We start from the raw sequence: 11,642 nt of genomic DNA on the forward strand, positions 1-11,642 counted from the left end.
CATTTGAACTGAGACCCAGATGGCATCCAGAGGAAGTAGCCCTGGGAAGATCTGGGGAAAGAGCATTCGAATGGAGGCAACAGGGGACGATAGCCCAGGAACAGAAGGTAGTGGTAGTGGGGACGGGAATTGGTGCACCTGACCCTTCAAGTGTCCTGGTAGGGGGAGCCCCTCCCCACCCAGGTCTCCCTCCCTCTTTGGCATAAGATGGAGACACACTGGGCTACTCAGAAAGACAGACATCCGGGGCAGACATGTACCTCATACACCTTCTCTCCTGGCTCCTCATCCCCTACTAGAGTCCTGCCACTAAGGAAGCCCCCATGCTCCAATTCAGATGTTCTGGTGGTGGGATAATAGGGAGATGCGGACCAGGTAAGGGTTACTTTGGAGACATAAAGGTGCATACAATACAACCATATGTTCCAAAAGAGGCTGAGAAGACAGGAAGGGAGGGGATTGCCATGTTTCCTGACTTTTAGGAGTTGGTTTCTGTTATCTCAGATCCCACTTTCCATTTTGGGGTGATCTGAGTGTGTCTGTCCTGGAGGAGTCTGCATTCTGCTGGCCTGTCCAAGGGGGCCGAAGGGCATGAAACACAGCTATATGGGAAAGGGAATATGTCAGGGAATGAGGACCACAGCAAGGAGAGTGTGGATAGACCCAAGATGGGGATGGTGTAAGGAGGACAGAAGAGGGAGACTGATGGGGGGTGTCACAGGACAGGTGGCAGGAGGTAACTCAGCTCATCCCGAATTGTCTCCCTCCCTCTCCCTCAGACATCTCTGCTATGGGAGTACAGCGTCCCCTCCCTCCTGTGTTCTTCCTGCCCCTCTGGGTTGCCTCCTGCAACTTCCTCACTGGTGGCGTAGGAGGGCCCATGGGAGAAGCCTCTCAGCTGTGCCCTGTTTGGGTTCCAGGCATGCTGGTGGGGGTAGTACAGAGAGGTTCACTGAGTCAGCTGGGGAGTTCTAGAGCCACTATCACCCTATTCCCTCACAGTCTATCATGCTGGGGAGGTGGAGGAAACTAACATTTCCACAGGCTCAGGAAAGGCACAGGCGTCCGGGGAGAGATTCCTGAGGGGACAGGGTGGCAAAGCTGGGCCCCAGCTGGGGACCTCTCTTTGAGTCAGTGTGGGCACTCTTCACCCAAGGCCCTGCTCCTCATAACTGAAGCCTCCATATTCTGGGAGTCAATTGTCAACCTAAAAGGAAGAGGCTGAGGCACAAAATATGACTCAAAGAGTTTACTTGAGCCCAAGGGGGCCAGGCGCAGTGGCTCACGCCTATAATCCCAGCACTTTGGGAGGCCGAGGCAGGTGGATCATCTGAGGTCATGACTTCAAGACCAGCTTGGCCAACATGGTGAAATCCCGTCTTTACTAAAAATATGAAAAATTAGCCGGGTGTCATTGTGCCTGCCTGTAATCCCAGCCACTCAGGAGGCTGAGGCAGGAGGATCGCTTGAACTCGGGAGGCAGAGGTTGCAGTGAGCTGAGATCGCTTCATTGCCCTCCAGCCTGGGTGACAAGAGCAAGACTCTGTCTCAAAAAACAAAAAACGACTTTGGGAGGCCGAGGCAGGCGGATCACGAGGTCAGGAGATCGAGACCATCCTGGCTAACACGGTGAAACCTCGTCTCTACTAAAAAATACAAAAAAACTTAGCCGGGCTTGGTGGCTGGTGCCTATAGTCCCAGCTACTCAGGAGGCTGAGGCAGGAGAAGCCTACAGTCCCAGCTTCAACTTGGGAGGCGGAGGTTGCAGTGAGCCGAGATCCGGCCACTGCACCCCAGCCTGGGCGATGGGTGAGACTCTGTCTCAAAAAAAAAAAAAAAAAAACAAAGGGAGGACGGCTGCCAGGAAGACTCAGACCCAAGTAACCTTGGATATGAGCTCCATCAGGGCTTTGTTACAAGCAGGTTTTCTTTTATTTATTTATGTATTTATTTATTTATTTATTTTTTTGAGACGAGTCTTGCTCTGTCGCCTGGGCTGGAGTGCAGTGGCTGGATCTCAGCTCACTGCAAGCTCCGCCTCCCAGGTTTACGCCATTCTCCTGCCTCAGCCTCCCGAGTACCTGGGACTACAGGCGCCCGCCACCTCGCCCAGCTAGCTTTTTGTATTTTTTAGTAGAGACGGGGTTTCACCGTGTTAGCCAGGATGGTCTCGAACTCCTGACCTCGTGATCCACCCGTCTCGGCCTCCCAAAGTGCTGGGATTACAGGTTTGAGCCACCGCGCCTGGCCACAAGCAGGTTTTCAAAGGCAAAAATGGGGGACAGGGAGTGGGCTGATACAAAGTTATGAATTCTCATTGGTTTAAAGGAACCTCATTGATTAGTGATTGGCTATATACTGTTAAGCTATAGGGGGTGGGTTATAGTATCCAGTGTGGCATTACTAGGTTAATTCATAGCTACTTATGGCAATAGCAAGCCAGTGCAAGCAGTTCAAGAGATGAACACATAGCTCAAAGGGGGTAATCGGATGTCACTGTTGTCTCATTTTAATTCCTCTCTGGCCCTGATTTTTTTTTTTTTTTTTGGTCACAAAGTTTGGCTTTGTCCCCCAGCCCAGAGTGCAGTGGCACGATCTTGGTTCACTGCAGCCTCGACCTCCTGGGCTCAAGCGATCCTCCTGCCTCAGCTTCCTGAGTAGCTGGGACCACCGACAGTAGTCACCACACCCGACTGATTTCTGTATTTTTTGTAGAGACGGCGTTTCGCCATGTTGCCCAGGCTGGTCTGGAACTCCTGGGCTCAAGCGATCCTCTCCATGGGCCTGATAATTTTAAAGGGCTTGCCTTCCTCGGATAAAAAGTTTTTCTTTTCCTACAAGATAAGGCAGAAAGTAAAGGGCACGGGCCTCTCTTTGCACTGGCCTTCTGTGGGTTCCGGGTCAACATCTTTGTGGCCGACATCGCAGATAAGCGGGGGTGGGGGTTGCAACCACGCCCACAAGCAACAGAGGAAAGAGAGGAGCCTCGCCCTCTTTCCCCCACGCCCCGGTCCCCCAAGCCTGCTCACTAGCTCTCTCCTCCTCCTTCCACCCGCAAGGAACCCTCCAGCCCACTTCCTGTGATCCTTTCCGGAGCCCTTCAGCCTGGCTTGCTCTCTGGCCATCTCGGAAAGCTTCTCTTTCCTCCCTCCATACTCCATACTCTGTTCAGCTACAGAGGTAACTGCAGGCTCAGGTTCTCCAGAGTGGCCAGCCCACCAGCCCACCGTCCCGGTGCAGCAGTGCCTCGCCAGCGACAGTTCCACCGCGAGCCTGGCGGGTTCCAGACCCAGCTTCCCAGCACGTCCTCTCCAAGCCATGGTCTCACCACCTTCCAGCAGCCTCGGCGACACCAAGGGGAGCAGAGCGTTGGAGCTCCTCGAAGACCCCCCGACTCTAGCGGGGCTCCGCTCATCCTCTGGGGCGTGGCCACGCCCAGCTTTGGGCCCCGCCCCTAGCCCCGCCCCCGCCCCTCCTGCAGGGGCTGCCCCTGGCTCTCTGCGGGAGACCAGGACTCAGTGCGTGAGCTCAGCGCGGCCGTAGGGCTTCCTTCAGTGGGGTCTCAGCAAGTCTTCTGGCAGGGCTCTGGAGTCTCCTGGCCTGGTGTGTCTTCTGGTTCTCAGGGCTCGTCTCCCACGCGGGGCGGAGTGTGGGAGTGGGCTGCTCCCACGGAAGAATCCTGGGGAAGTTGAGGCACTGACTCCCGCTGTCCAGAACACTGCCCGACGCCCCCCTCAGCGCGCCACTCCTCCTTCCCACCCACCCGCAGAACTCTCGAGGTCGCAACGGCTGTCACCAGGTCCCAGGGCCTGCGTTCAGCTGCTTGATCCGACTAGGGTTGGCTTCGGACCCGAGTGGGTCAGCTCCGTGCCCGATGGAGTTTTTCAAGCTGGTGCCTGCACGTGCCCCCGCCGCAGGGCATGGAGCCGTGGGCTGCGCCCAAACTTCCCCACAACCACTGCTGACCGAAGCCTCTCCCACTCCGTCCACCGTTAGAAACCTGAAGCTGCCCTCTGAGAAAGCGCTGGGGTTGAATCCAGACTTTTTGGGAACCTTAAAAATAAAGAATACAAAATACTAACTAAAAATTGGATTTCAAAGTGACCCTGAGTTTTTTTTTTTTTTTTTTTTTTTGAGACAGAGTCACACACTATCGCCCAGTCTAGAGTGCAGTGGCCTGGCGTGATCTCGGCTTACCGCAACCTTCGCCTGCTGCGTTCAAGGGATTCTCCTGCCTCAGTCTCTCGACTAGCTGGGACTACGGGCGTGCACCACAATACTCGGCGAATTTTTTGTATTTTTAGTAGAGACGGGGCTTCATCATATTGGCCAGGCTGGTTTTGAACTTCTGACCTCGTGATCTGCCCCCTCTTGGCTTCCGAAAGTGCTGGGATTACAGGCGAGGCACTGCGCCAAATTACTCTTCCTTGATTTAAGACAACCCTTGGTTACCCTGATTGGGTCGAAATGGGTGTGTGTCCCAATTTGGACCAAAGAGTTCAGAGACAGTTAATTCCAGACCCACCCAAGAGCCACTTGAATGAGCCATTCTCTTTCCCTGGGCATTGTGGTGTGAGGATATAAGGTCTGGATCAGTGGCTGCCATTTTAGTGCAGTGAGAGGCAGCTTGGAGTTGCTGGGGAGGCAGCTGGATTACAGCCTGATGAAGGAGCCAACACCACAAAACTGGAAATGGAGAGACAAGGAAAAAGCCAGATCCTTGTTATCATCACTTGAGTTCCAGGATCAAGTCTCATCTGAAGCTTATATCTTGATTTTTCAGTTATTTTTGTTTGTTTGTTTGAGACAGGGTCTCTCTCTGTTGCCCAGGCTGGAATGAAGTGGCATGATCTCGGCTCACTGCAACCCTCTGCCTCCTGGGTTCAAGCTATTCTCGGCCAGGTGCGGTCGCTCAAGCCTGTAATCCCAGCACTTTGGGAGGCCGAGACGGGCGGATCACAAGGTCAGGAGATCGAGACCATCCTGGCTAATACGGTGAAACCCCGTCTCTACTAAAGAATACAAAAAAAAAAAAAAAAAAAAAAAAATTAGCCGGGCTATTCTTCTCATGCTTCAGCCTCTCTAGTAGCTGGGACTACAGGCATGTGCCACCATGCCTAGCTTTTTTTTTTTTTTTTTTAGAGGGAGTCACACTCTGTCGCCCAGGCTGGAGTGCAACAGCGAGATCTTGGCTGACTGCAACCTCCGCCTCGTGGGTTCAAGTGATTCTGTTGTCTCAGCCTCCTGAGTAGCTGGGATTGCAGGCACCTGCGATCATACCCGGTTAATTTTTATATTTTTAGTAGAGACGAAGTTTCATGTTGGCCAGGCTGGTCTCGAACTCCTGACCTCAGGCGATCTGCCCGCCTCAGCCTCACAAAGTGCTGGGATTATAGGCATGAGCCACTGAGACCAGCCTTGATTTTCAGTTCTATAGGTCATTAAATTCCCTTTATCCCTTAAACCACTTTGAATCTCCTTTCTTTTATTAGCTACAGAATCCTAACTGATTCAGATAATCCACAATACCATTGTACTCTTAGCTATTCCAGAGAGGCCATTTATCTCACTGTCGGCTCTTCCTCTCCTGTCTGCCTTCCTGTTCAGACTCTGTGGATCATGCAATGAATTCCCAAATGGTAGGATGCAAATCTGAGGTGGGCAGGTCCACTTCAAGTCTGCCTGCTTGTTACAATATGTAATTTTGCCAAAGTTGCTTCAATTTGGTCCTCATCATGGCTTGCCATTTTATTTAAGACAAGACCAGACAGGGCGCGGTGGCTCATGCCTGTAATCCCAGCACTTTGGGAGGCTGAGGCGGATGGATCACTTGAGGTCAGGAGTTCGAGACCAGCCTGACCAATATGGTGAAACCCCATCTCTACTAAAAATACAAAAATTAGCTGTGTGTGGTGGCACATGCCTGCAATCCCAGCTACTTGGGAGGCTGAGGCAGGAGAATCGCTTGAACCCAGAGGGCGGAGTTTGCAGTGAGGCAAGATTGCACCATTGCACTCCAGCCTGGGCAACAAGAGTGAACCCCTGTCTAAAAAAAAAAAAAAAAAGACTAGATTGGGCATTTAGAACGTCAGAGTGAAAAAGCAAGCTGCAATTACAGTGCTTCATTTTGTGAAATACTAAATACCGCCATTATCCTGCTGAAAGAAAAGCTGTGTTAATGATTTTTGATTTTGTCTTTGTGAGAGTAAAATCATGACAGATTGACATGGACAATTCTAAGGGGGAAAAAATAAAATAAAAGAATACCAGAGTGAAAATACAGAATGGTGCATGTTGGTTTCATTCTCTCAGAAGAAACTGAGGCACAAAGACATTAAGTATTTCAGGTTCACAGAGCTAGCAATTGGCAGAGATAGCATTTGCATCTGACAGTCTCACTCGAGAATTCTGGATATATTCAAAGTGTTCTGGAAACAGCATATATATGGTGATCCATGGGGGCGAGAAATAAATATTTAGCAACATTCCATATTTTTAATCTTTTTATTTTGAGACAGCATCTTGCTCTGTTGCCCAGGCTGGCTGGCGTGCAGTGGCATGATCTCGGCTCACTGCAACCTTCGCCTCCTGGGTTCAAGTGATTCTCCTGCCTCAGCTTCCTGAGTAGCTGGGATTACAGGCATGTGCCACCATGCCTGGCTAATTTTTGTATTTTTAGAAGAGACGGGGTTTCACCATATTGGTTAGGTTGGTCTTGAACTCCTGACCTCAGGTGATCTGCCCACCTCAGCCTCCCAAAGTGCTGGGATTACAGGCGTTAGCCACCACGCCCGGCCCCATATTTCTACTCTTATCATGCCCTTTATAAAATATGTTATTATAAATGTTTAAAGTTATTAGTGTAGTAGTACTTATTTATGATTAATTGATAACATATATATGTGTGTATATATATGCATCTACATATCATTATATATGTGCATACACATACACACAGATATATTCACACATACATATATGTGGGTTTCACAAAGTATTAGTTAAGTGACTCTAATACTTCGAATATAATATTCAAAGCATTATTTGAATGTAGATTCTGAAATAATACTTTGAGAATCAGCAGGGTCGGGCGGGGTCAGTGGGCAGAGGAGTGGGGATTACCCCAGAATGAAAGGAATTTCTCATAGACTCAGAGTTCAGCCTCATAGTTTCACCACTGACTTTGCACTTGACTTCAATTACAAAGTCCCAGGGAATAACTCTAGAAGGATCTAGCTTGGGTCAATCTTTTTTTTTTTTTTTTGAGATGGATCTCGCTCTGTTGCCCAGGCTGGAGTGCAGTGGTGAAATCTCAGCTCACTGCAACCTCTGCCTCTTGGGTTCAAGCGATTCTCCTGCCTCATCCTCCCAAGTAGCTGGGAGGACAGGCGTGCGCCATCATGCCTAGCTAATTATTGTATTTTTAGTAGAGATGGGGTTTCACCATGTTGGTCAGGCTGGTCTCGAACTCCTGACCTCAGGTGATCTGCCCGCCTTGGCCTACAAAAGTGCTGAGATTACAGGTGTGAACCACTGTGCGCCTGGCCTTGGCTCAATCATTTTGAGTTTGGGTCACGTGTTCACCACTTTGCAGCCCCCACTGGAACCACAGCGATGAGTTTTTAGGCATCAACCAATAGGAGACAAGCATATGTAGATCACAATAGTACCATTATCACTGGTAAAGATGTTTGTAAATGTGGCTTTATTTTTTCTGGTTAAATTGGCTTTTTAATAATTCACTCTTGCTGGGCGCTGTGACTCCCGCCTGCAATCCCAGCACTTTGGGAGGCCGAGGAGGGAGGTCAGGAGTTCGAGATCAGCCCGATCAACGTGGAGAAACCCTAGCTCTACTACAAGTACAAAATTAGCTGGACGTGGTGGCGCATGCCTGTAATCCCAGCTACTCGGGAAGCTGAGGCAGGATAATCTCTTGAACTCGGGAGGCGGAGGTTGTGGGGAGCCGAGATCACCCCATTGCCCTCCAACCTGGGCAACAGAGCAAAACTCCATCTCGGAAAAAAAAAAAAAAATTCACCCTTGATCGCCTAGTCCTGGGGAGTTTTACTGTGTGACCAAGAGCAGACAGGAACACATGCCCGTCACAGGTGAGCAGGTTGCCAAAAGAGAACCCAGATGAAGTTGAACTACCACACATCCCTTCATCCCAAACCCACTGTGTTAATTATTTGTCCCAGTAATGACATAGCTGCATTTCTTCCTCTGGGAACATGGTGGGCTCCCTCTTTGAGTAAAGTGCAGGCATGTGACTTGCTTTAGCCGGTTACATGTCATTAGTTGTGACGTGTATCACCTCCAGCTGGGAGCTTTAAGAGCCTGTGCTTGATTGGCTGCACAAACTCTTTTTCCATTTGACATGGTAACAGTTAGTGGTCCAGGTGGTACCTGCTTCATTATCCTATGCTCCGGAGTGAGGACGACATGGAGAGGAGCCCTGAGACAACAAACAGTGACATGGAGTTTGAGCAACAAAGAAATCTTTGCTGTTTTAAGCAACTGAGATTTTGCAGTTGCTTGTTACCACAGCATAACCTTGCCTATCCTGACTGCTGCATTCACCAATCAGATAAGGTGCTCCATCTTCTTTGGAGGAGGAATGAAGAAGAAATAGGGAGAGAAGTTAGGGGTTTTCACCTATCTACCTGGACATATGAATGGGAAATAAATGCTTCTTCCTAATACATATTATTAAAATGAGGATGGAGGAGTACTTCCCAAAAGGAAAAATGGATCAGTCAGGATTATAAGCAGCAGAATACGACTTTGATGATGTTTGTAGAAAATGGAGTTTGCGGACAGGATATTGGATAGTCACCAAGTCTCCAGGAAAGCTGGAGAATCAAGCCTATAGAACAGGCAGGAGTGTGGGAGGTTAACACAGCCCAAGCTACCACCAAAAGCACTCCACAGAACTGGTCTGTCAAGCACGCACGGTAGATTCACACGACCTTCAACCCCCGTCACTGGGTGTCCTGGTCAGCATGACAACAAAGCCCACTGTGCCAGGAATGCCCACAACAGATGCTGCTGCTTATACCGCTGACAGTGCTACTCCTGGCCCGGCTGCTGTCACCACTGTAAAATAGACTCTCCTCTGTCCCTGCTTTGTGTCACTGGCTCCCAAGTTTAAGTACAGGGACACTGTGTCTGTTTGGTTGATCCTAGGTCATGTAATTAGATCAATAGTTGGGAAAGTGAACCTTTGGCTTGTTTAACTTCTACAGCTGAACCTGGGCTGTCTCCAGACTACGGTTTTTTTTTTTTTTTTTGACCAAGTCTTGTTCTGTTACCCAGGTTGAAGGGCAGTGGTGCGATCTTGGCTCACTGCAACCTCTGCCTCTCGGGTTCAAGCAATCCTCCTGCCTCAGTCTCCCAAGAAGCTGGGATTACAGGTGCATGCCATCATGCCCAGCTGATTTTTGTATTTTTAGTAGAGACAGGGTTTTGCTATGTTGGTCAGGGTGGTCTCAAACTCCTGCCTCAAGCAATCCATCTGCCTCAGCCTTCCAAAGTGCTGGGGTTACAGGCATGAGCCACCGCACCTGGCCACGACCATGTAGATTAATATAGATCGAATGTGCTTGGGAATTGTAGGGACAATTGTAGAGATAGGTAAATTCAATGGTCGGGGTTAGGGAAGCCCTCATCCAGAGGATGGTATGTGAGCTCAGCCTTGAAGGATGGTTCCCTCACATGGAGTTCTCACTCCATAGGATGCTTACTGGGTAACCCACCCAACCTTCTTCCTGAAGACTCCATCCCACCCAGGGATGGATTCCCAGGAGCCATATTCTGCTACTTGGCTCTCACCTCTCCCCAAGGCTGATTGGTTGTCTAAGAGTCTACAACTTCTCCAAGCTGGGCCAATCAGTGTCCATCCCTAGACCACTGGAAATTTGGGATCTGCATTAAGAAATGTTCCTTGTAGTCTAGGCTGTTTGAACAGAACACATGTAAAAATTTAGGAGTAGCAGAGAAGAATGAAACAGAGGCGTCATAGGTTAGAAATTGTTTTCTGTTGTTGTTTTTGAGACGGAGTTTCACTCTTGTCACTCAGGCTGGAGTGCAATGGTACAATCTTGGCTTACTACAACCTCTGCCTCCTGGGTCCAAGTGAGTCTCCTGCTTCAGCCTCCCGAGTAGCTGGAACTACAGGCGTGAGCCACCACCCCTGGATATTTTTTTGTTTTTTTATTTTTAGTATAGATGGAGTTTTACCATGTTGTCCAGGCTGGTCTCCAACTCCTGACCTCAGGCGACCTGCTCGCCTCGGCCTCCCAAAGTGCTGGGATTACAGGTGTGAGCCATCGAGACTGGCCTGAGAAATTGAGAGAGAGTTCATTTACTGCTTCCAATTTCTGTCTGAGGCTGGCTTGTTTCCCCCTACATGTTATAGGTAAAAACTTTTCCACCCTTTACAGAAGATTTAATCTTAAACCACAAACTTAGATGTGCAAGACATTACATAATGTTCATTTCTTATGTTCAAATTAATTTCTGAAGTAGAACCTTTATTCCACCATGGTTGTAATGGAAAACAAAATATACTTGCTCCCTATCCCCTGTTACTAGGGCTTGAGCATGATATCTCAGAGTGTTCCCCCAGAGTCCTGGTCAGCTGTCTTCCCAGATTATAGTGATATATCCATTGTCTTTTTTTTTTGAGACGGAGCTTCACTCTCATTGCCCACACTGGAGTGCAGTGGCGCAATCTTGGCCTCCCGGTTTCAAGCGATTCTCTTGCTTCAGCCTCCCGAGTAGCTGGGATTACAGGTGCCCACCACCGTGCCTGGCTAATTTTTTGTAGTTTTAGTAGAGACGGGGTTTCATCATGTTGGCCAGGCTGGTCTTGAACTCCTTACCTCAGGTGATCCATCTGCCTTGGCCTCCCAAAGTGCTGGGATTACAGGTGTCAGCCACCACACCTGGTCATGAGGTCTCTTTGGATCTAGTGGCTCTCAGCTGCTTCCGTATCATGTTTGGGCCATGAGAAGACTATTTTGGGAAGCTGCCCAAGTTCCTGTATGCCTAGATGCCCTGTAGTCATCATTTCCTAGTGTTGGTGGCCTCCCTGATGGTGCTGCAAGGGTCAAGTCCGTGTCTGTCTCTGTCCTCTCCACTACTCTGGGGCATTCTTTTCATGCTGGCGGAGATCCCCACTCCTCTGACCACTGTCCACCTACCCTACTCTGCTGATTTTCCAGGATGTTTTGAATATATCCGAGTGAGACTGGCCAGTTCAAATGCTGGCTCTGTGACTTAGAGCAAATGACTTAGCCTCTGTGTGCCTCAGTTTTCTTCTGCTGAAAAACGCTGATAATAGGCCAGGCGTGGTGGCTCACGCCTGTAATCCCAGCACTGTGGGAGGAGGCCGAGGTAGATGGATCACGAGGTCAGGAGATCGAGACCATCCTGGCGATATGGTGAAACCCCGTTTCTACTAAAAATACAAAAAATTAGCTGGGCATGGTCGTGGGCGCCTGTAGTCCCAGCTACTTGGGAGGCTGAGGCAGGAGAATGGTGTGAACCCAGGAGGTGGAGTTTGCAGTGAACTGAGATTGTGCCACTGCACTGCAGCCTGGGCGACAGAGTGAGACTCTGTCTCAAAAAAACCAAAACCA

General features: G+C 49.6%; 1 non-coding gene across 1 annotated transcript; it reads left to right on the forward strand.

Annotated features, from left to right (window-relative positions):
* Window positions 1–6,098: 6,098 nt before the first annotated feature.
* LOC111527109 lies at window positions 6,099–6,236 on the forward strand. The gene has a single exon (XR_002726574.1). It is a non-coding gene; the product is annotated as a small nucleolar RNA SNORA69 (small nucleolar RNA).
* The last annotated feature ends 5,406 nt before the right edge of the window (window positions 6,237–11,642 follow it).

Source organism: Piliocolobus tephrosceles, chromosome 16 (assembly GCF_002776525.5).
Source record: "Piliocolobus tephrosceles isolate RC106 chromosome 16, ASM277652v3, whole genome shotgun sequence".
Lineage (NCBI taxonomy): Eukaryota > Metazoa > Chordata > Mammalia > Primates > Cercopithecidae > Piliocolobus > Piliocolobus tephrosceles.